Source organism: Carassius carassius, chromosome 30, assembly GCF_963082965.1.
Source record: "Carassius carassius chromosome 30, fCarCar2.1, whole genome shotgun sequence".
In the NCBI taxonomy this organism is placed as follows: Eukaryota; Metazoa; Chordata; class Actinopteri; order Cypriniformes; family Cyprinidae; genus Carassius; species Carassius carassius.
In genome coordinates, this window is record NC_081784.1 from 17219038 (window position 1) to 17241371 (window position 22334).

The window sequence follows — 22334 nt, forward strand, 5'->3', positions numbered from 1 at the left end:
GAAAATCTGAATTGAAAAATTAACATGAGTTTTAGTGATTATGGTCAATGAGATGCATGAATCAGTTATATTTAGGTATTATTAATATACTACTGTTATTTATTAATATAAACATTTGTCAGTTAGTTTTTCCAAGCAACTATTTCGAAGTTATTTATTTTTTTAAGTTTAAGATTATCAATAAAAAAATAATAGTAATAATAATAATAGTTCTACAGTTTTATCAACACTAAAAGATGATAGTTCTAACCATGTATATTACAATCATGATAATGACAGTATCTATTCTTACTGGTCCAAAAAAAAAAAGGTAGAGTAAAAGAAACAATTGAATTGAGCACAATGATTAGGAAAATCTTCTCATATACAAAGTCAAAGAAAGAGAGAGAAAGAGAGAAAGAGAGAGAGAGAGAGAGAGAGAGAGAGAGAGAAAGAAAGAAAGAAAGAAAGAAAGAAAGAAAGAATCAAAGAAAGAAAGAAAAAGTGTCCTTGTTTTTACTGGAAATTATTATTTTATAAAATATTTCATTTGTTCAATACATCATATATAGAAAAGAAGATGCAGACACCAAATCATGTGTCATAAATAAAGCCAAAGGCAGGCCCAGACTGTATAAAAATCTGTATAAAATCTCCATAATTCTGTGGAACAGGCATTAAATAGTTTATGTTAACAGAGCTCAAAATACTACACCCAAATTGCTAACGAAAAAACATCAAATTAAGACCAAATGTATTTAATAAAAGTCTACTAAAGGAGTAGGGATGTGTAAAACAGTGTGAATTCCAGACTTCCCATTTCTTCAGAACTCTGTGGTGTTTTCTGAGGGAGCCAACTGAGTTTGGGTTTGATGTAGAAGAACAGCATCCACCACAGAGCCGGCGCTGAATCGCCTCCAGGTTCATGTTACAAAGGAAAGGTGAAGAAAAACAACAATACACACAACGAAAACTTTTCTCACCAACTGGCTTCTCATAGATCAGTCCCTCTGTGTTAGCAGTGCAGGGTTTGGCTTTGAGTCTGGCCACCTCAGCTCTTTCCAGGTATGCACAAAACCCTGAGTCACTTGGCTCCCCTGGTAACCACTACAGCGTGCTGGCAGTAAAGGGAGATGAATATGTCCTCCCACCCCCAGTATGAAACATTTATCTTCCTTAGACCAACCCAGGGAGTTAGTTTCTTCAAGAGAGAAAACGGCCTTGTTCATGTCTTCTTTACATACAGTACACAACATATAATACAATTCAACATAAAATGCATAAAAATTTAATTCATACATGCAATGACTTAACTAGACCTCTTCTATGAATAACATTGTTATTATTATTTCTGGGTTGATTTTAACATTTTATTTAGCAAAAAGCCTCGAATGAATGAACAATGAAAAAAATTTTTTAAACCACAAAAGCAGTACTATTATTTGTAACACTTAATGTGTTTTTAGACAATGTGCAAATAAAAGAACATGTTATTAGAAATAAATGCATACATACAGTCATACAAACAACTGTTTCCACTTGCTGGATACTAAAATGTGACTGTGCCACATATCTAACAAAAATCATGTTTAAATGCATTCAAATTGCTTTGAAAAGGTTCAATAAGCTGCTATCGGTCTGTGTTCATAAATACTCTGATTATGAACATTAGTATGAAGAACAGAAAGACATTTGAAGTAAAAACGATAAACAGACTGACATATTTGCAGATGTGATAAATTCAGTGAAATAAAACAGAAGAGTTCATCTTCATAAAATGCTATTTGAACTCAATTTGAACCCGATTTTGCAACATTACAGACCATCCTGCTGGACATTCATTCAGTGCACCTTGACATTTTGATGGCTTATAAGCCTGTCTACTGTGCATAAGACATGTTATAGTCTTATAAATATGCCTTTCTTTCTGTCTCTATTTTCTCTCTTCTTTAAGGAAAGGCAAAAGACCAACCCAGTTTAGCTATAAATTCAAGGCAAAACATACTGAATTTGACATACCCCAACCTCTCAGATTTTCCATTCAATTGAACAACTCCTCTGTGTGAAAAGGTCTTGTGTACTTTGATTAGAAGGTTTAAAAGGTTTAAGATCTCCTGTGAGTTTTTGAGGGAGTGAGTGACTGTCTGTGTAATTGACAGCAAAGACAAAAAATAGTGGCAACTAAAAAAAAAACGTGCATGTGAATCTTTTTCACATCAAAGGTGGGTCTTTTAGAAAACTGTGTTAATCTTCAAAGGACAAAAGCTGCTTAAACACAGAGGCTCACGCTGCAATCAGCGAGGGAGCGGATTACAGGGAGAGTCACTCCTTTCCTTTTAATTAACACATGACAAATATTTACAGCACAGGACCGTGGAGACTCCACAGATTTTGTGCAGAAGGCTTTTTACTGAAGGCATGAGTAAGGTTTTTTGACATGTAAAGTTGAAGTTTAAGCTTTACTGACACTTAGAAACCAACCTATACCCGAAACATCTGGCACTACATCTGGACTTAACACACAGAAACTTACCAAATAAAATGTAAATGCTAATGTTTGTTTACTTGGACAGAAATATCTGTCGGGATATTTGAGGGTGTTTAGATTATCACTTTAAAATGGGCTTCAGAGCAGTGCAAGGCAAATATACTTAAAAACGAGAACTAATTTAGGTAAACAAGTCAAGCGCCCAGACAGAAGCTAAAAAAAAAAAAAAAAAAAAGCTTGCTGTCATCTTTTTTTTTACACACTGCAGCTGGTGTACAGAAATACTGGCATTTCAATACCAAGCCAATGTTATAAAAGAGAAATAAAGAGACAAGACATGTTTTCTACATTCTGTAATACCTGTCGTGGCATAGTGTTAAGTGAATATAAACTGGCATTATTACTATAGCTCATCCTTGTATGATAAATTGCTTGTGATGTTCCTCATGTTTAAGTTGTTTTGGAAAATAGCTAACTTAATGACTGAATGTAAATGATTAAAAAAGGCTTTTTTTTTATTCATGAAAAAAAAGAACAACTAAATTCAAAGAAAAGGAGAAAATCTGTCACTGCTTTCAAAACCGGTATCTAATACCACGAAATTTCACTGGTATGGCACTTACTGGTGACATAACTAATCAGTATACAACATATTGAAAAAACACACAAGCAACAATGGCTAAGCTTGACTCACCTTCTCCTGCAGCTCATCCAGTATGAAGTCCACGTGCCTGGTGGGGTGTCTTATCAACCCCAAACTTTTGAACATCAAGTGTAAATCAAACTACATTTTAAAATTAAGGACCATGCTACAATCTGGGGTTTGAACTCTGAATAATTAACTGTGACAATGGTTAACTACAAACACCCACCTCCTCAAATTCCCGAAAAGCAAAACAAAAGGAAAAGCACATGGTCACTGTCAATTATGAAACCACACAGCACTAAAAATAAGCATCCCTTTCTTTTCAACTGTGTATTTTATAAAATGCGGTTGATTATACTTTAAGATAAAGGCTGTTATGTGATAAAGAAAGAAATATCAGAGCGAAGAAAAAGAACAATACAATAAACACTGGGTTTCTTGACAGGCTGCTCAGCCATGAATGGATAAATAGCTCAGCAAACTTGAATAATTACTGCACTTGGAACTGGCCTTCTGGTCAGAATTGTTCTTGCTTGGACATACATATGTCTTTACTACAGAGTTGATGTCCTTTGCAGATAAAGTTGTTCTCTATTGTGTGTATCAAACCTTATAAACAGTAACTTAAATAACACTCGTACTCTTTTTGCCACTGTTGAGAGACTGACAAACCCCCCAAGTCAGATTCCCAGTGAAATGCTATCAGACAGCAAATGCAATGAGTTTGCATCCTTCTTTTCTGAGAAGATCATCAATATCAGGAAGGCGATTAGCACATCCTCAAGTAATGCAGAGGTCAGACAGATTAGGCCACAATATCAAAAAGATACTATGTCGATTTTTGAAGCAATTGATAGCAAAATTCTGGAAGACATAGTTTTGCTTTCAATATTTCTGGGACATTTCCAAACCCCTTAAAAAATGCAGTTGTTAAGCCCCTCCTGAAAAAGAGCAATCTTGATAACACCATTTTGAGCAATTTTAGACCAATATCTAATCTTCCTTTTATAGGTAAAACTATAGAAAAGGTAGTTTTTAATCAGCTGAACAAATACTTAAACTCAAATGGATACCTGGACAATTTTCAATCTGGTTTTCGACCGCATCACAGCACAGAGACAGCACTCATTAAGATAATAAATGATATTCACTTAAATTGTGACTCTGGCAAAATATCGGTGCTGGTATTGCTAGATCTCAGTGCTGCATTTGACACTGTCGATCATAACATACTACTAGAGAGACTGGAAAACTGGGTCGGGCTTTCTGGGATGGTACTCAAATGGTTCAGGTCATACTTAGAAGGGAGAGGTTATTATGTGAGTATAGGAGAGCATAAGTCTAAGTGGACGTCCATGACATGCGGAGTCCCACAAGGGTCAATTCTTGCACCGCTCTTGTTTAGCCTGTATATGCTTCCACTAAGTCAAATAATGAGAAAGAACCAAATTGCCTATCACAGCTATGCTGATGATACCCAGATTTACCTAGCCTTATCTCCAAATGACTACAGCCCAATTGACTCCCTCTGCCAATGCATTGATGAAATTAATAGTTGGATGTGCCAGAACTTTCTTCAGTTAAACAAGGAAAAAACTCAAAAAAGTCATTGCATTTGGAAACAAAGATGAAGTGTTCAAGGTGAATGCATACCTTAACTCTAGGGGTCAAACAACTAAAAATCAAGTCAGGAATCTTGGTGTGATTCTGGAGACAGACCTTAGTTTCAATAGTCATGTCAAAGCAGTAACTAAATCAGCGTACTATCATTTAAAAAACATTGCAAGAATTAGATCTTTTGTTTCCAGCCAAGACTTGGAGAAACTTGTTCATGCCTCCATCACCAGCAGGGTGGACTATTGTAATGGGCTCCTCACCGGCCTTCCCAAAAAGACCATTAGACAGCTGCAGCTCATCCAGAACGCTGCTGCCAGGATTCTGACTAGAACCAGAAAATCTGAGCATATCACACCAGTCCTCAGGTCCTTAAACTGGCTTCCAGTTATATTAAGGATTGATTTTAAAGTACTTTTACTCGTATATAAGTCACTAAATGACCTAGGACCGAAATATATTTAAGATATGCTCACTGAATATAAGCCTACACTGTAAAAAAAAAACGTTATTTTACAGGTAATGTTCTGTATTTTTTTACAGAATTTCCCCTTTTTTTCATTAAAGAGTAAAATGCTGTTGTTTTACAGATATTTGCTGTAATTTAAAGTTTTACAATTAAAATTACAGTAATTCCTTGTAATTAGCAATTACATCAAAATTATGTTTTTTAAAGGTAATTCATACTATTTTTACAGATTAAAAATGTAGTTTTACATAAAATAACTGTTAATGTTTTATAGATTATTTTCCTGTTTAAGACAGAAATTAATGTAAAATTACTTCATTTTGATTAAGCACATTATAGCGGAATTAAAATGCTTTACACTGCTTGCAGCTATATTTATAATTATCATTAAAAATTAAAATGTGGTCTATTTAGGGTTTTACCATGCCCTGGCAGGAAAGAAATGCCCATGTCTCCTGGATCAAAATTCAAGCTTAACTTTTTGTGGTCCATGGTTCCTTCAGTGATTTTTAATGCCTACAATATCAACAAACCTGCATTACAATTTTTCAGAAATTAGAATCAGAAACTCCATATTTATAACATATTTTATTCATTGTTACAAAAACATTGTATTACGCCAGCATCAAATGTGATGGTAACATTTTTGAACAGATCATCTCTTGTTTACTGTGCTAACATGTAATGTAGAATTCTAAAACCTTGGAATGTTAAAGGAGAACTCCGGTCAATTTTAACATTTACCTCTGTTGTTTGTAAATTTGTAGTGCTGTCAGTACAGAGAACAACGACAAAAATCGGTGTTGCCTACACCGTGTTATCCTCTTTTTAAAATTTGCACCCTGTTGACTTAAACGGGGCAAGTTTTAAAGCTGCTTTTAGCCTCTTAACATCCTCGTTGTGTCATTACAAGTGCCCAGACATGTGAAGTGATTCCTTCAGAGTGAACACGGTGAATCTGACTGCAGTAGATGTGAAAGATATGCATAAAAGTGATTCAGCCAGCGCACATACCTCTGTTTACTTCCTGTTTTCCGGTGAAGCCCACAGTAGTCGATGTCAGACTCATATGATCCAATATTCCAAAACGTATTTTTATTTTTTCCCAAAAAAAATTTTTTTGCCGTGATTATTATATCTTTTTTAAATTAAAATGGTTATTATAAACACGGCAAATAGTTTTTTGTAGAAAAAAATAAAAATACGTTTTGGAATATTGGATCATATGAGTCTGACATCGACTACTGTGGGCTTCACCGGAAAACAGGAAGTAAACAGAGGTATGTGCACTGGCTGAATCACTTTTATGCATATCTTTCACATCTACTGCAGTCAGATTCACCGTGTTCACTCTGAAGGAATCACTTCACATGTCTGGGCACTTGTAATGATACAACGAGGATGTTAAGAGGCTAAAAGCAGCTTTAAAACTTGCCCCATTTTAGTCAAGTGGGTGCAAATTTTAAAAAGAGGATAACACGGTGTAGGCAACACTGATTGTTTTCGTTGTTCTCTGTACTGACAGCACTACAAATTTACAAACAACAGAGGTAAATGTTAAAATTCTCCTTTAACATTACAAACTGTGTGTGAGGAAGAGGTCAGAAGGAAAATATGTGATAGATGACTAGAAGATAATGAAGAACAGTGCCAGTGGACTTTTTATATGTCTGTGAGACTTGAGATTCCAGAGGTTTTCTCAGACAGGCCAACTGCCGCTCCCATGCACATATTCCTCCTTGGGTCTCTAGAAAACATAACAACTTGTGAGAAAAAAATGGCATCCAGTACAGGAGTCAGGAGATGAGAAGTACAGACGGTTTATTAGAAAGATTAGCAATATGTACAAGCTAAAACATCTGCCTTACAAGACTAGGTTCAATCTTACTGAAATAAGCAATGTCTGAAGCCCAAAGTATAGTAAAGTTTGACGTGAAGGCTCAGCGTATGCGTCCAGTCGAACCCTGTACCAAAGTATACTCCATTTGACTGTGTGTGCAGACAGGTTTGACACATGCACAATAGCTTAGCTTAATTTACTCCCCCTTACATGCAGAAATCAATCATTTCTAAAATCAATAATCAATAAATCAATAATTCATATCCTGTGAATGATTACATGTTAAAAGCGCTTGCCATAAAGTCGGAAGTGAAGAAATGGTTGAATAAAGTCGTTATTTTTGCTGTTTTCATTTTTTGCTTAAAAAAATGAAGATTGAAGCACTGGAGTCACATGATCTACTTTAATGATGTATTTACTACATTTCTGGGTCTTGAAAGTTTCAGTTACTTAGGCTGTCAATGGAGGGACAGAAAGCTCACGGATTTCATTAACTCTTTCACTGCCAAACACAGAATTTTCCAGGTTTCAGGTGGCATACGGTAAGGAAAGCCCTTGCGCATGTTCTGAAAGAGTATGAGACTTCCGGATCATAGAAACAAGCGTCTGCAAACGTAGACGCGATCAGCACAAATGGGAATTAGTTAGGAGAGTGGTGATAAAATAAGAACAAGTGAAGATAAAATAAAACGTTTTTTTTATTTTTTTTTAAAGCAGAGGCTCAGATCTTTATTTTGATTTATAGTATGTTCATATATTCATAGAACAAAATAGTCTGCAGGCCATCAAAGTTTAGTGAAAATCGTCAAAAACCCTGGCGGTGGCTGGCAACTTTTTTTTTTTTCAAAACGCTGGTGGGGAAAGAGTTAAAAATATCCTTATTTGTGTTCTGAAGATAGGGAGAGTAATTAATGACAGAAGTTTAGTTTTTGGGTGAACTAACCCTTTAAGACAAAGTGTTCATGTATACATGCATAGTATGTAAGGCCGCATTTACACTGCAGGTCTTGATGGCCAATTCCGATTTTTTTGACGACCCTCTTACATCATCTTTTAAAAGTGACTCATATCCGATATCTTCATTTACACTACACTTGGCGAAACGAACAGAAAATAGCATTATATCACAAAATCAATTTCAATAGTACTTAGAGTTTAATGTATTAACATGACATTCATATAAACTATTTTAAATGCAAGTTTCATCCTTGCATCAGAATAATTATTTAGTACAAATTCTTCATGACAGTGATTCTGTACACAGAGCCGCTGAATGTGTGCGAGAGGAATAATAGGTGGTAGAACTTTTGTTAAACACGTCAGAGATTCTGGGTTTGATTCCACCCTCGTATAGTTTTTTTACTCATTAAAACCAAATGCGTTCATCAGTGATTGTATATCAAGGGCAGGGACATTTTTATGTGCATTTTATTTTGTGGTTTCACTGGAACGAATAGAGTCTCCACAATGGGACTGAAGCGCGTGTCTGTGCACGAGCCGCCGTCACTGACAAAAGCAACAACGAGCACTCAGCATGATTTCAAAAGCAACACATTTCAGCGCCAGATCACCTTTTATTTTACACAAATGAACGAAATTAATACTCTGCTAGTTGTTATAGATGTATCTGTACCTCGATCGGTTTCAAAAAAGTCACTTTTTCAATGACGTACGACTCGCATTGACGGGAATATCTGATCTGTCCGCATACATGGAAGGTGCAAATGCGCGTATCCAATTCATATCAGATTTATTTCAACATATAAGTGAGGCCTGAAACCGATCATGTGCTTTTTTCCTGCTTACACGTTCGCCGGTCATACCCGAACTGTGCCACATGGGAGGAAAAAAAACGGAATTGGGTCACTTTAACCATGCAGTGTAAATGCGGCCTAAGAGGCTTTCAGTTCAGCCAGTAAGCAGCATTCTCCACAACAATGTAATTTTTCAGTGACGATGACGTAAATAACCAACGATTACTTTGTACTGCGTTGTATTGTTTTTATATGTTTGTTTTCGTCATTCTAGACGTATGTTCATTTTACTCGTTATTTTGGCTGCGTAACCTGTTGATGATGATTTGCGTCACTCATGCTGTACATTGTACACTAAGTGTTTGCTTTTCAACAAAGTATGTACTTTGGGCTTAAGAGCATTAATTCATGCAAAGTGACAATAAGCAACTTACTCATTAAGAACTCCACTCAAACTCCGAAATGCGAGTAATAAGCGTCAGGACTTTTGGGTTCACTGCATTGCTCTTCTTCTTTTCCAGACGTTCAACTTTGGAACCCTTGTCAGGATTGATCTTAAATATGCACCTGTTGGTAAATGAGTGGAATAAAAAACAAACACCTGTTACATATCAACAAAACATCAACTCACAATAACACACCAATCTAATCAATATCAATGTACCCACATGAAGTGTATGGATGAATGTTAGAATTGTTGTCTCAAAGAGGGCACCATAAGAGTCACTTCTCTACTATAGCCCTTGTTTGTAGTTCTTCTATGCTGTTTCTATCTCCTTGATGTCAACAATTTTGACTTTACTGAGAATTTAGGGGCAACACTGTGTCTGTACTTATGTAACTTTAAATATTTCTAACTTAAAAAGGTATTTGAGGAATAGAAAGGAATGTTTATTTGCGAGAAATGTCGAGACAGACTCAGCATATGCACAAGAGAGACTGAAACTGTGCAGAATGAGAAAATCAAATATGGTCTATGAGAGACTGAGATATCCAAAATGCTCTAAACACCTAGTAGAGGTGATATTACTTATTTAAAAGTATCTGGCCTGTTGTGAAAAAATAACTACAAAGTTAACTACATCAAGCATCTCTCGTCTCCTCTCCTCATTTGTGAAAGTTTGTGTGTGTGTGTGTGTGTGTGTGGATTGGGTGGGAGGGTTTACTGACTTGATAAGATAGTTACTGTTGTGTTAAAGACAACAGGTTCTTGTACCCTAGTAGTTTTTGTTATTTTGTTTTTCTTTATTTTTTTTAATTTGTATATGTTCTTAAGTTTGTTGGTTTTTAAATTTAAATTCTCTTCCTGTTCTCTTTTCCTCTCCTCTTTTCTCCTCTCTTTAGAACTACTGGTGGTCTATGGTATATTGGCTGATATGAGATTTAAGTTCTATCCCTTCAACAATCAGTTTAACTCATGGATGCCAGAACCATTGTATATGGGTGGGACAAGGACCACCCACTTTTTAAGACCAATGATATTGGACCCACTCACTTTTACCATCTCTAATTCAGCGCATGTCTGTTCACTTGTAAGAGTGCCTTCAGTCTAATCCATTCCACTTGAGGAATGCCCTAATAAATTAATTTCCATTCCGCGTTTTAGTTACAGCCTTGACTTCCTTGCTGTGCATTGAAGCACACTAACACAAATGTCACTAAGAGCGGAGATCGCGCTGCACGCACACAGAAGCTTATCAACGCTGCCCTACAACTTTAAGTAATAAAATAGCTTTGCTACTGAATCGCTGCATTATATTTCTTAGCAACGAGGGGGTTACATCGCTATTTTGAAGTAATTCAACTCACAGCTTCGTTGTTAATAGAGTGAGAAGCTGAACAGATGCTGGTACGAATCTCTCTCTCTTTCTCATTAATTCAAATAAATGCTATAATTCGTTCATTCAAATAAATGTAATCTCGCAATACTTTATCCCTGTGTCGGATTCAGAGCGGGCAGAATGATTTAGCGAGCCCTGACGAAAATAACCGTCAGTTGTACCCTTCCGGTCAACTATTGAGCTGCAAACAACAATAACAGATTTAAGTTGTCAATGCTGGCAAATTAGAATATATAAGAAGGATAATAACGGATTGTGGATTGTCCCATAATTATTTAATTAAAATGCACCAGAATACAGGAAATGGCATCTAGTCGAGTCACATTTTTCTGGGGGAGGACCCACCCACATTTTCTTTGCTTCCGACGCCTATGCTTGAAATCAAAAATACAGAGACAAATACAAGATACTACTCTCAAGAATAAAAAAAAAAAATCCCAATCAGAAGATAATTAAATTACATTTACCTTTGAAGAAACTCGAGTGTGCCCCCAAGTGCTGTTGGATAGTGCATGTTAAAGATGTAGTAACACACAAACATGCAGACCAGTGCATCTGTGAAGCTTGTCATGTTTTCCATTATCACCACCTGGTCCGCTCCCACCATGAAAGCTGCTGCAGACATTGGACTCTCTCCTGTGAAAAAAATTAAAATAATAATATTATCAGAGTCATACAGGAAAATCCATCAATTTAAAAGTGACTACTTGATTTTAGCACACACAAATTCTGTTGCCTCTCACTTACCACATACAATAATACATGGTGTGGGTGGCAGGTGTTCTGTCTGAACCTCATCTGCAATGCAAGTTTTGTCGACCATGTGGAACATTCTTTCATGATCATCTTTAAAGTGTAAAAGTAGCATCAACACTGCTCCAGAGGGTCCACCACCAGCTTGGATTTCTTCTCTCTGTTTTGAAGCTATGTTTGACTTCTCAAGTGGAAGAGATTGGAAGTAGTCAAGAACTCTAGCAAATTTAGTTGCCATGGCCTCCTCAAATGCCTCATTGATGTGGACACCAGTTAAAAGTTTGAAGTGTTCCTTCAGGCCAACAAGTGAAAATAGATAGGGCCATTCTTCTTTAATGACCTGTGTGTCCTTAGGGAAACTTAGGGAACGTTTAGGGAAATCACCTTCCATGTTTGAGTGGCTTGGAGCTATATCGCTCTGAGCAGAGAGGACACCTAAAAAAGCACAGAGACACATTCACTTAAAAAGATCAAAGTCACGCTTGGACATGGATTCATTTTTTACAGCGTAAATACACAACTTTGTAGAAATTGAGGATTTAGTACATTGATTGATCATTGATCGCTTATATTCAAAATACAGGCCCTTTGTCAATATATACAAACAAAATCAAAAATACATTCATATGTTCAAACTATAGGCCTTACTTTTTATGTGTGCAAGAAGCCTCCTTGCTTGAATGGGTTTGAGCACTCCAGCAAGGTCATCTGTCTGTACAAGGTTCATGTCATCAACCATTTCCACACCCAAGTCTCGGAGGGCATCCAAAATGGGTTGCATTGTAGCCGGTGTGCTATACATTGGAAGTGCTTCTTTAATAAGTGTGGCTATGTCATCCATGGCTAAACAGGGGAAATAAATGATCAGTGAAATGGAAACATAGCTACAGATCTAAAACACTATGCTTCAGGGATATTACTTTCATCGCAAACAGACTGTATGCAGCAAGTGGGTAAAAATCTAGACAATGATCAGCATGAATGCAAAGCATATCCCTTGCAGCTTCTCCAACTTTATAGAGCCCAAACTCCGGCATGTAAGATGATGAGTGTGGTGTCACAAGAAAATAGACATCTTTGTTTTCTTTCATAAGAACAAGCTCAATTTGTCCAAATTCCACAGACTCATCATTATTAAGGCATAGAAAGAAACCCTTTCTATAGAGAGTTCCCTTAAAGGTCACTTCTGTGGACACCAAGTCAGGTGTGACCAAGCTTGCCTCAACAGTATTGCGTACTTTACTGCTGTAAGGGGAGTCTTTCACCTGCAAAGCTGGAGGAAAGAAGGAGCTGGAGTTCATGTAGGATTGAAGGAGCTGATGATTGTTTGCCAGACTCTTGCAAACATTTTTGAAGTTTTGTGTCCTCCTCACACATTGTTTAAAGTATGAGTGTTTGCTCTCAAACCTCATTGTCCACAAGCGAATGAGAGGGCCAAACCTCATGATCAACCATGGATAGTGTAGGAGATAGTGATGCTTTGGTTTCAGTTTTTCAGAGGGAAATAGATGCTTCCTTGTTTCAAGATATTCTTGAATGTGGACCTGAAGGAAACTAACTTGGGCAGCAGATATCTTGGGGGAACAGACTAACTCCACTACTTCCTTTAGCATTATCACTAACTGCCATACCTGGTCCTGGGTGTCTTTGATTCTGTCCCCAATAATGATGGGGAGGAGTCGCAGCAAACACCAATTCTCAGCTGCCTGCCCACCAATCTTAATTCCACGTTCACTGACTTCTGAAGGAACTGAACTAGCATCAGAACCCATGTACTTGAATTGTTTGATTTGCCGGTTGAGTTGCTGGTAAGTCATCCATTTCTTCACTTTCACAAAGTACTGCAGGCAAATAGAAAGGTCATAGGCAACTACTCCTTCAAATAAGTCATGGCCTATGCAGGGTGGAAGGCCGGGCTGACAAACATGAAAATACTGAAGAGTATTGAAAAGTGAGTCAAACTTCACTCCATTTACAACTGTTTCTTCACTGTCTTGTAGTAGCTGCACTGCCTCTTTGTAATTTTCAACTGTCCTCACTGGAAATCTGACTGTCACATTACCAATTTCCTCTCTGTGTACCAAACAGAACCTACAACAGTGAGAGGAAGTACTGAAATTTTCAGTATAACCACCAATACAGTGGGATCCTAAATTGTCACCAGCAATGCACAAGACTGTTGCCCGTACAATATGACCTGAAGACGTGACTAGACCATTGTCTTCTAGCTCTTTAATGTCTGACAGCATTCTTGAAAACAATTTATCATGCCCAAAGTATTTAAAATCTTGCTCCGTGCACAAAAGCAACTGCTGCAGGTGATCAACACTTGACCGATAGAACGGCTCAAAGTTGGCAAGTGTAAAGTACACTCCCACTATCTTGTGCTTTTTCTTTGCCGAGCCGAGAGGGTTGACTACCTCAAAAGCATCCTGGTACAAAATAAGCTTTAAACTTATACCTGACTGCATACACAAAGCATTGGTATGAAACACTGATCCATCACACACATCAGTTAATACCCCTGTAGGAGGGACATTTTGATTCTTCACGCATTCCTGCCAAACCACAGGATCTTTTAATATTGCATTCAAAGTTTCTTTGAGAGGGATGTACTGTGCATACCTGTCTCTTCTTTTATCATCTGTCCCTGGGTAAATAGGTTGTGGGTGCACATAGGAGAAGTTCTTTTGAAAAAACTGCTTCCTGGAATATTCTGTGGAGAGAGGAAAGCTGCATGAAGAATGCAAATCTGTCACACCATTCAAAGCTGCTTCTACATCAGAATCAGAAATATTTGTAATCCCTTTAAGTTTTTCTTTAAATTGTTTTGTTGTGTGCTGACTGCAAATATCATGTAAGCCATTTATCTCTTCAACAATCATCTGTATGGTGGATGAAGGAATGAGGTGCTTTGCCTGCAGTTTCATGTAAAACATACAGATATTTTTTGTGTAGATGGCTCTCATATCAGTATCACTTGGCATATCCTCACATGCATTTTCACCTGTATCACTTTCAATTGCATCAAAAGCTGGCTCAGTATGCACCAAATCTGCAGAGCATGTAGCGGATAATTGCCCTGCAATCGCATTTTTATGGATCCTGGATATATGTGAAGTAAATGATGACCGTAGCTTAAATAGTTTGCCACAGCTAGCAAATGGACACTTTACCAACTAACTTTTGGAAAGATGTGACCTGAGATGTGCAAGCAAATTTTTGAGATCTGTGCACTGCTTCTGACAACTTGTGTTCTCACATGTATATGGTCCTTGACTAACGTTACTTGTATAATTTCCAGTTGTCACAGTTGGGTTTTTGTGGTGTCGATGAAAATGTGTTTTTAGAGCACTGTACTTAACAAAAACTCGTTTGCAGTCAGTCACACAACATGGATATTGGCCATTAGTGATGGGAAGTTCGGATCATTTTACCGACTCGGACTTTTGAGTCTCGTTCAGCAAAATGAACGAATCTTTTTTCGAGTCATTTCGTTCATTTCGTTCATTTTAGCAAAATGTAATGAAAATGTTATGTTACTTCCCCAACACATCTAGTACTTACACAAACGTTGATCCCACTAAAAACAATACAAAACTAAAATGCTATAAGATACAGAAAAAAATTCCTTCTTTACCTGGGTCTTCAGTCTGTGATTAGCTCACCTCACCTCTTATCTGACAAGAGTCCTTGGGTTTAAGTCATTCCTTAATCACGTGACAGCCACATACGCAAAACTAACGCAGTCTTGAGTCGGAAAGAGAATTGATTAGTTCATCTCATGAGTCTTTCGGGTCTCGGGTCGAGTTTGACTCGTTCCTTAATCACGTGACAGCCACATACGCAAAACTAACGCAGTCTTGAGCCGGAAAGAGAATTGATTAGTTCATCTCATGAGTCTTTCGGGTCTCGGGTCGAGTTTGACTCGTTCCTTAATCACGTGACAGCCACATACGCAAAACTAACGCAGTCTTGAGCCGGAAAGAGAATTGATTAGTTCATCTCATGAGTCTTTCGGGTTTCGGGTCGAGTTTGACTCGTTCCTTAATCACGTGACAGACCCATACGCTATTTCTGACATTTCTGTCACTGTGTTTTTGTTACTGTTTGTTGAGGATCTGTGGTTTGTTATTATTTTATAAATAAATAAAACCCTGTTATAAATAAAATATTGATTAATTTGTCTTTTTGACTGTCTATCGGTAAATAAACACTAGGCTATATAATAATATATTAATTCAAGCGTACAATAAAAAGTATTTATACTAGTTTGTTCATTTTTACTCCAATTTTGAGTTTGTTAGTATAATAATTGCTTTTCCTAGGCAGACTTGACATATTGGTGTAATATATGTATAAGAAGATTGCTCAAAAAAGGACATAATGACATATACATTAAAAGCAAATAAAATTTTGAATTTGAATTATTAATGTTAGTTTAAAACATTAAGGTTATGATAACTTCAGCTTTAACAGTTTTAACCCAGCTCAGAGTGAGGAGGATACTTCAGATCCTGGTGCTACTGCCAGTGCAGGGGCCATGTTTTGGGAAGACTTTGACGAGAGGGTAGCAAGCTTGAGGCCTTCTGCTCCCTCTTCTAAGACCTCAGATGCTATAAAGGTGCAGGCCTACCTTGCAGAGCCACTCTTACCCCACACATCAGACCCTCTGGCCTGGTGGAGGAGATGTTCACCAGTATACAAAAGCCTTTCTGAAAGTCACAAAGACAAGACTTTGCATTGTGGCCACATCTGTGCCATCTGAAAGAGTTTTTTCTAAAACTGGGCAGATTATCTCAGATAGAAGAAACAGACTCAGCCCATCCAAGGTCAGGGAGCTTGTTTTTTTTTATGCAAACATGCCTTAAAGCAAGTCTTAAAAATATAGCCACAGTGTGTAATTTTTTTTAAAGCTTATTTATTTTTATTTATTTAGAAAAAGACTAGCTTGTTGTGCAATATTTTTGTTGTTGTTGTGATTTTAAAGGTAATTTGTTATTGTTATAAGGCTCTGTAGCTTTAGTATCTCTTCATTTTCATTTATTTTTATTTAAATGGTTTAAAATTATTTGGGGAATAGTTATACTCTTTGATATAAAGTTTTTATTTTGGCACAAAAGTGTTATTCATTTTAAAATGTATTCATTTTAAATTATTATATAAAAAAAAGCAAAGCTTGTTGTGCAATATTTAGTTTTTCTTTTTTTTCTTATTTTATATTTTGTACTTTTAAAGTTCATTTGTTAAGGTTATTAGACCCTGTGGCTTTATTATCTTTTAGTTTTATCTTTATTATACTTTTTTATTATTTTGATTTATTTTGGAATAGTTGTCCTCTTTGTTACAAAGCTTTAATGGCACAAAAATAAACAATAAACAACAATTCAAAAGTATGTACACAGTGTTTTTTAATGTTTATAAAGTGTCATATGTTACAAAAGTATGGTTTATACAGACAATCTGATTTAATAATTACTCTAGCCAATGTTGTCACATCACGGGACAAAAGAACGAACAACCCGAAGAACCAAAAGATGAACTAATCAATTCTCTCTCCGACTCAATACTGCATTCTTTTACTGTCTATGGTTTTAGCGTATGGGGCTGTCACGTGATTAAGGAATGACTCGACCCGACCCGAAGACTCATTAAGGAACGAGTCAAAAACCCGATAGACCCGAACTATGAACTAATCAATTCTCTTTCCGGCTCATATTGCATTGGTTTTAGCGTATGTGGCTGTCACGTGATTAAGGAACGAGTCAAAAACCCGAAAGACCCGAACTATGAACTAATCAATTCTCTTTCCGGCTCAGACTGCATTGGGTTAGCGTATGGGGCTGTCACGTGATTAAGGAACGAGTCAAAAACCCGATAGACCCGAACTATGAACTAATCAATTCTCTTTCCGGCTCAAGACTCCATTGACTGACAGGTGAATCCATAGACATGTATGGTGAATCACTACTACTAGAACAGAACCTATACAATAATGCGCATGCGCGACTGAACAAATCACTCCCCGAGACGACTCGTTCTTCCCGAGTCACATTAAAGATTCGTTCAAAATGAACGAATCGTTCAAGAACGACACATCACTATTGGCCATTAGCCTCATGTCTATGTAGTCCTTGATGATCTACATAACCTTTTACAGATTTTAGCGAAAGGCCACAGAAATGGCATGTAAAGACATTAGCCATTTCATATTACAAACTAAACTGTGAGCTATAAAACATTTAAAATAATTATTATAAATTTTAACACAGAATAGCGTGTATATTGTAGAGAACTTTATTCACTTTTTCTTAACAAGTCAATTTCCAGTGCTAATATGTAGATTTAGAATGCGCAGTTGCCGCACGTGGACCGAAGCAAGTAACGTTAAGCACGAGGTGTAGCGAGTGTGAAAATAAGAGGTTATAAGTGGTTATTGGATTACCTTGAGTGTGGTTGTATATGTTAAATCACTCATCACTATGCAAAAGGAATTGTGAATGTATTAAGATTGTAATGTACTGTATTTTTGTTCTGTGTATATTTTTTATTATCCATCCATGATCAATACACGGATAATAAAGCCATCGCATCAGCGCAGTTCTTTAAAACTTAACACTTCTCTTCAGGAGTAGCCTATTACAACCACACAGAAAATCTAGCAATATATTGTTACCAAAGCATGTATTTATTACATTCAGAACAAGTGCCGCATGTAATTTTCATACAGATTAGTTAACCCTGACGCAACTGTGCAGTTTTATATGCAAAAAGTAAAGTTTAGCCAGTTTGCTAACTTTATCAAATCAAACTTCAGCGCACATAGGAGAGACAGTGAAATTACTTGAATATTGTATATATGTAACCAAACATACAATTGCACATGAAATGCCTAAGGTCGAGAAAAAGATGTTTGCTCATGCTCACCTGTTGGCCAAGTGTGACTGTGACTGAGCGGGCCCGCGTTGCGTTGTTGTTCGTTGATGTTCCTTTACCGAATAGGTGGCGAAGTACAAGCAAACGTAATTATATATAGAATATATTGCGTCTGCATTTAAACATAAATTAGAGTTTTGCTCCTGTCGCAATACTGCTAAAACATGACTTAATCGAATCCACTTATTTTTTATTTTGTGCTGCTTGTATACAACTTGACTTGATGAATTTATTTAGTTTTTGGAGCTGCAACTAGAGTCACGGTACCCTGTAAAAATAGCATTTTGTGTTTACAATTCATTTTCATAAATAGTTAAATTATTTAATACAGTGACATTGCCACAGCTGTGATAGTGTTTATCAAAGGGACATTGTGCTCTGAGGAAAAAAAAAACATTAAAGAGAGAGAGAGAAAATAGTTGTTATGGTATCTCATGTGATGGTTGAGGTGATTTTGCAAAGTAAGACGTGTACCTACAGTAGATCATCACCTTTGGTGATACTGGAACAACATTCCTGTCATAAAAACATAGTCTTAACCCATAGTCTTAATACTTGATATTAATTTTAAATTTATCCCTAAAATCTGTTTAGTTGATTGGAATGTTGTTCCAGGACAAACAAGGAAGTTGATCCAGGAACAAGTTCTACTTGGTGAAATCACATTCACCATCCTTGCTATTGGCAACCACTTGAAATCACAGAGCAATCACCAATTAACATCTGAACCACTATTAAATGCTTAGCAATAACCTAGTAGCAAACACTTCTATTGTTAACGTAAAAATATTACATGTCATCCAGCCCATTGTGTTATCCATCTTATTTCTGACATAACAATGGGTGCAGCCATTTTTTAACTTGTGTGAGACTTCTGGGTGTCATCAATACATCTGAAGAAAAACAGTTTATTACTAATATTTGTTACCATATTCATTTAATATTATCATAATCATAAACACATGATAATCATATAGCACAAGTAATTTACTGTTTACTACACCCTTGTTATTTTTCAAGCTGTTCTACCTAGTGACTAATGAAACTGAAGTCTCATACTGTCATACATGAAAATATCTCATATGAAAAGCTTCTTCCGTGTTGAAAAATAGGGTGGATATGGTAGTGAAGTATGGGGCCAACACAGTCATACCTGTTGGGAGAAGCACCAACAGAAACTTTCCTTGTGGAATTTTGCAGATACGTTTTACAAGTGCACAGAAAAACACCAACAAATGCATGAGAGCAAAATTAGGCAGGTACATATACAAATGAACATACACATTGTCTTTTTTACCATTTACCAGCAATGTGTCATTCATATATATACATATACATATACATACATACATGTGTGTGTGTGTGTGTGTGTGTGTGTGTGTGTGTGTGTGTGTGTGTGTGTGTGTGAGATTGTAACTTTTGTTGCCTATTCAGAGAATGATTTCTGCATTTTGACTAAGATCAAAATATTTCCACAGAATAATGAAAATAACATTATTATAATTTCAACTCCATAAAACTATTTAACATTCAAACTTTTATTCAACAGCACACTTTATTCAGATGCATATTGTTGTTTGTGTGTGTATGTGTGTGTGTGTGTGTGTGTGTGTGTGTGCGCGCGCGCGACGCAGATTCAAATTTGCCGCCAATTCCGTGTCCTCTTAGTCCCGCCCACAACGACCACCAAGTCTAATGTGTCGTAACAGAACAAGTTTGAAAAATGACAAACGGTTGCCAGAGATGACTTCTCAGCGGGTTAGCGCGGGTGTTTTCAATTCATTGTTTTAAGGTGAGCCATCATTATCATGGATCTGCATTGGCATTTTGGAAAAAGGAATATAATGTTTTCTTCCACGTTTCGAATGAAGGTAAGAGTGTTCTCATTTCAATATAAAAAGTATGCATTGATCCAGATCGATGGATCGTTACACCCCTAGGTATATGATGCAGCTAAATCAAGTATATAACGTTGCTTCCTATACATTTACCTAAAATAACATAGCAGCCAAAAAATGCAACGTTACTATTAGCCTTTCCTGATCAGGTTTCATATCGTTCCAGCGTTAATTTCGTTGAGTAATTTTCGTCATAGTTTTTGTCATGTAACGTTAGTAGGTTAATTTTCTATTGAACAGGCTGACTGGCATCAGGTCAAATAATTATGTTATTTCCTATCATAAGAGTACAGTAAACATTTTATTTTAGAAAAATAAAATCATAATTTCACCAAAATGTCACTTTCGACATTCTATATGAAAATCAGATCGCAGTGTCTGTATTGCATGTTCAAACCTTAATATATCAATCATACAGTAATAACAGGTTAATAAGTGTTTCCTCCATTATGAGTTTGAACATTTTAAAGAATGCTTAAACTAATCCATTACACTTTAAATGTGCACTGTGCAAGGGTTATTCATGGTTAGGGGTAGCCCTAACCCCCTAAATGTAAAGTATTTTAAAATATTTATTTGATTTTGTGATTTCAGGTTATGTGGAAAAGCTTGTGCTTGTGGATCTACAGCAGATGACAATGGCAACCCAGGTGTGTATGGAAAGAGGGGACTGTTTTAGAAAATTTGCTACTTGGCAAATTGAATTACTCCAGGTCAGATTATTACATTATTTATATCATACTTATATCATAAGAGTACAGTAAACATTTTATTTTAGAAAAATAAAATCATATAAATTCATCAAAATGTCACTTTCAACATTCTATTTGAAAATCAGATCGCAGTTTATGTATTGCATGTTCAAACATTAAAGGGTTAGTTCATCCGAAACTGAAAATTCTGTCAGTAATTTCTCACCCTCATGTTGTTCCAACCCCGTAAGACTTTTGTTCATCTTCGGAACACAAATGAAGATATTTTTGATGAAATTTGAGAGCTGTGTCACTCCTCCATAGGCTTCTAGGTGATCTATGGAGGGACAGAAAGCTCTCAGATTTAATAAAAAATATCTTAGTTTGTGTCCCGAAGATGAACGAAAGTCTTACGGGGTTGGAACAACATGAGGGAGAGTAATTAATGACAGAATTTTCATTTTTGGGTGAACTAACACTTTAATATCAATCATAATTAACAGGTTAAGTGTTTCCTCCATAATGAGTTTGGAAATTTTAAAGAATGCTTAAACTAATCCATTACACTTTAAATGTGCACTATGCAAGGGTTATTCATGGTACCCTAAATGTAAAAAGTATTTTAAAATATTTATTTCTTTTGTGATTTCAGGTTATAGAAAAACCTGTGCTTGTGGTGATCTGCAGCAGATGACCATGGGAACACAGGTGTGGAAAGAGGGGACTGTTTTTAATCTGAAATCTGTATCAAAGATGGACAAATCTTCATTATATAGACATTTTATAGACATTTGTTGTCCTTTTTGAAAGTGAAGCTGGACTCAATTTACTGCAGTTGTTTAGATAAATGCTGGCAGTAAGTTTTGGGTGAACTATTTCTTTAAACACAGTCATAGCCCCTGTTACTTTCATGACTAAAGTTTTATCTTGTCTAAATGCAAAGATTGCTAAAGTCACAGTCTGATGACATATTCATTACTTTGTCTTAAAGGAACACTCCACCGTTTTTTTGAAATAGGGGTTATTCACCGTCTCCCCTAGATTTAGATAGGTGTGCAAAAGCATTTTTGTCTCAGTGCATGCATTAACTTAGTCTGGCAAAGCTGCCACTAGCTTAGCTTAGCATAGTGAATGGAATCCTATCTTTCCGGTTAGCATGTCGAGAATAAAAGTGAACCAAAAAAAAAAAAAAACTTAACTTTCTAACAGGCGAAGCACTGCTACTTGGGCGCAGAGATATCATGCATGCGCCCAAGTAGCAGTGCTTCGCCCGTGCTTCCCCCCAATATAGTCCCAAGTCAAAATCTGCCTAGGAAATCGCCTAGTCTTAATCTGCATTGCTATTTGTACTCGTTGGGAATATGCAGCCCACAAGAAGTAATTTTGTAAGTTTTTTTGGTTCACTTTTATTCTCGACATTCTAT

The 22334-nt window shown here is 36.5% G+C and overlaps 1 long non-coding RNA gene across 1 annotated transcript in view; it reads right to left on the bottom strand.

Moving 5' to 3' along the window:
- Window positions 1-469: 469 nt before the first annotated feature.
- LOC132110777 (uncharacterized) overlaps window positions 470-22334 on the bottom strand; it is a 95229-nt gene continuing 73364 nt past the window's right edge. Inside the window, exons 5-6 of the long non-coding RNA XR_009424681.1 lie at window positions 873-1180; window positions 470-809 (exon numbers count right to left, since the gene is read on the bottom strand). This is a non-coding gene — a long non-coding RNA (uncharacterized LOC132110777). The remainder of the gene's footprint in view (window positions 810-872; window positions 1181-22334) is intronic.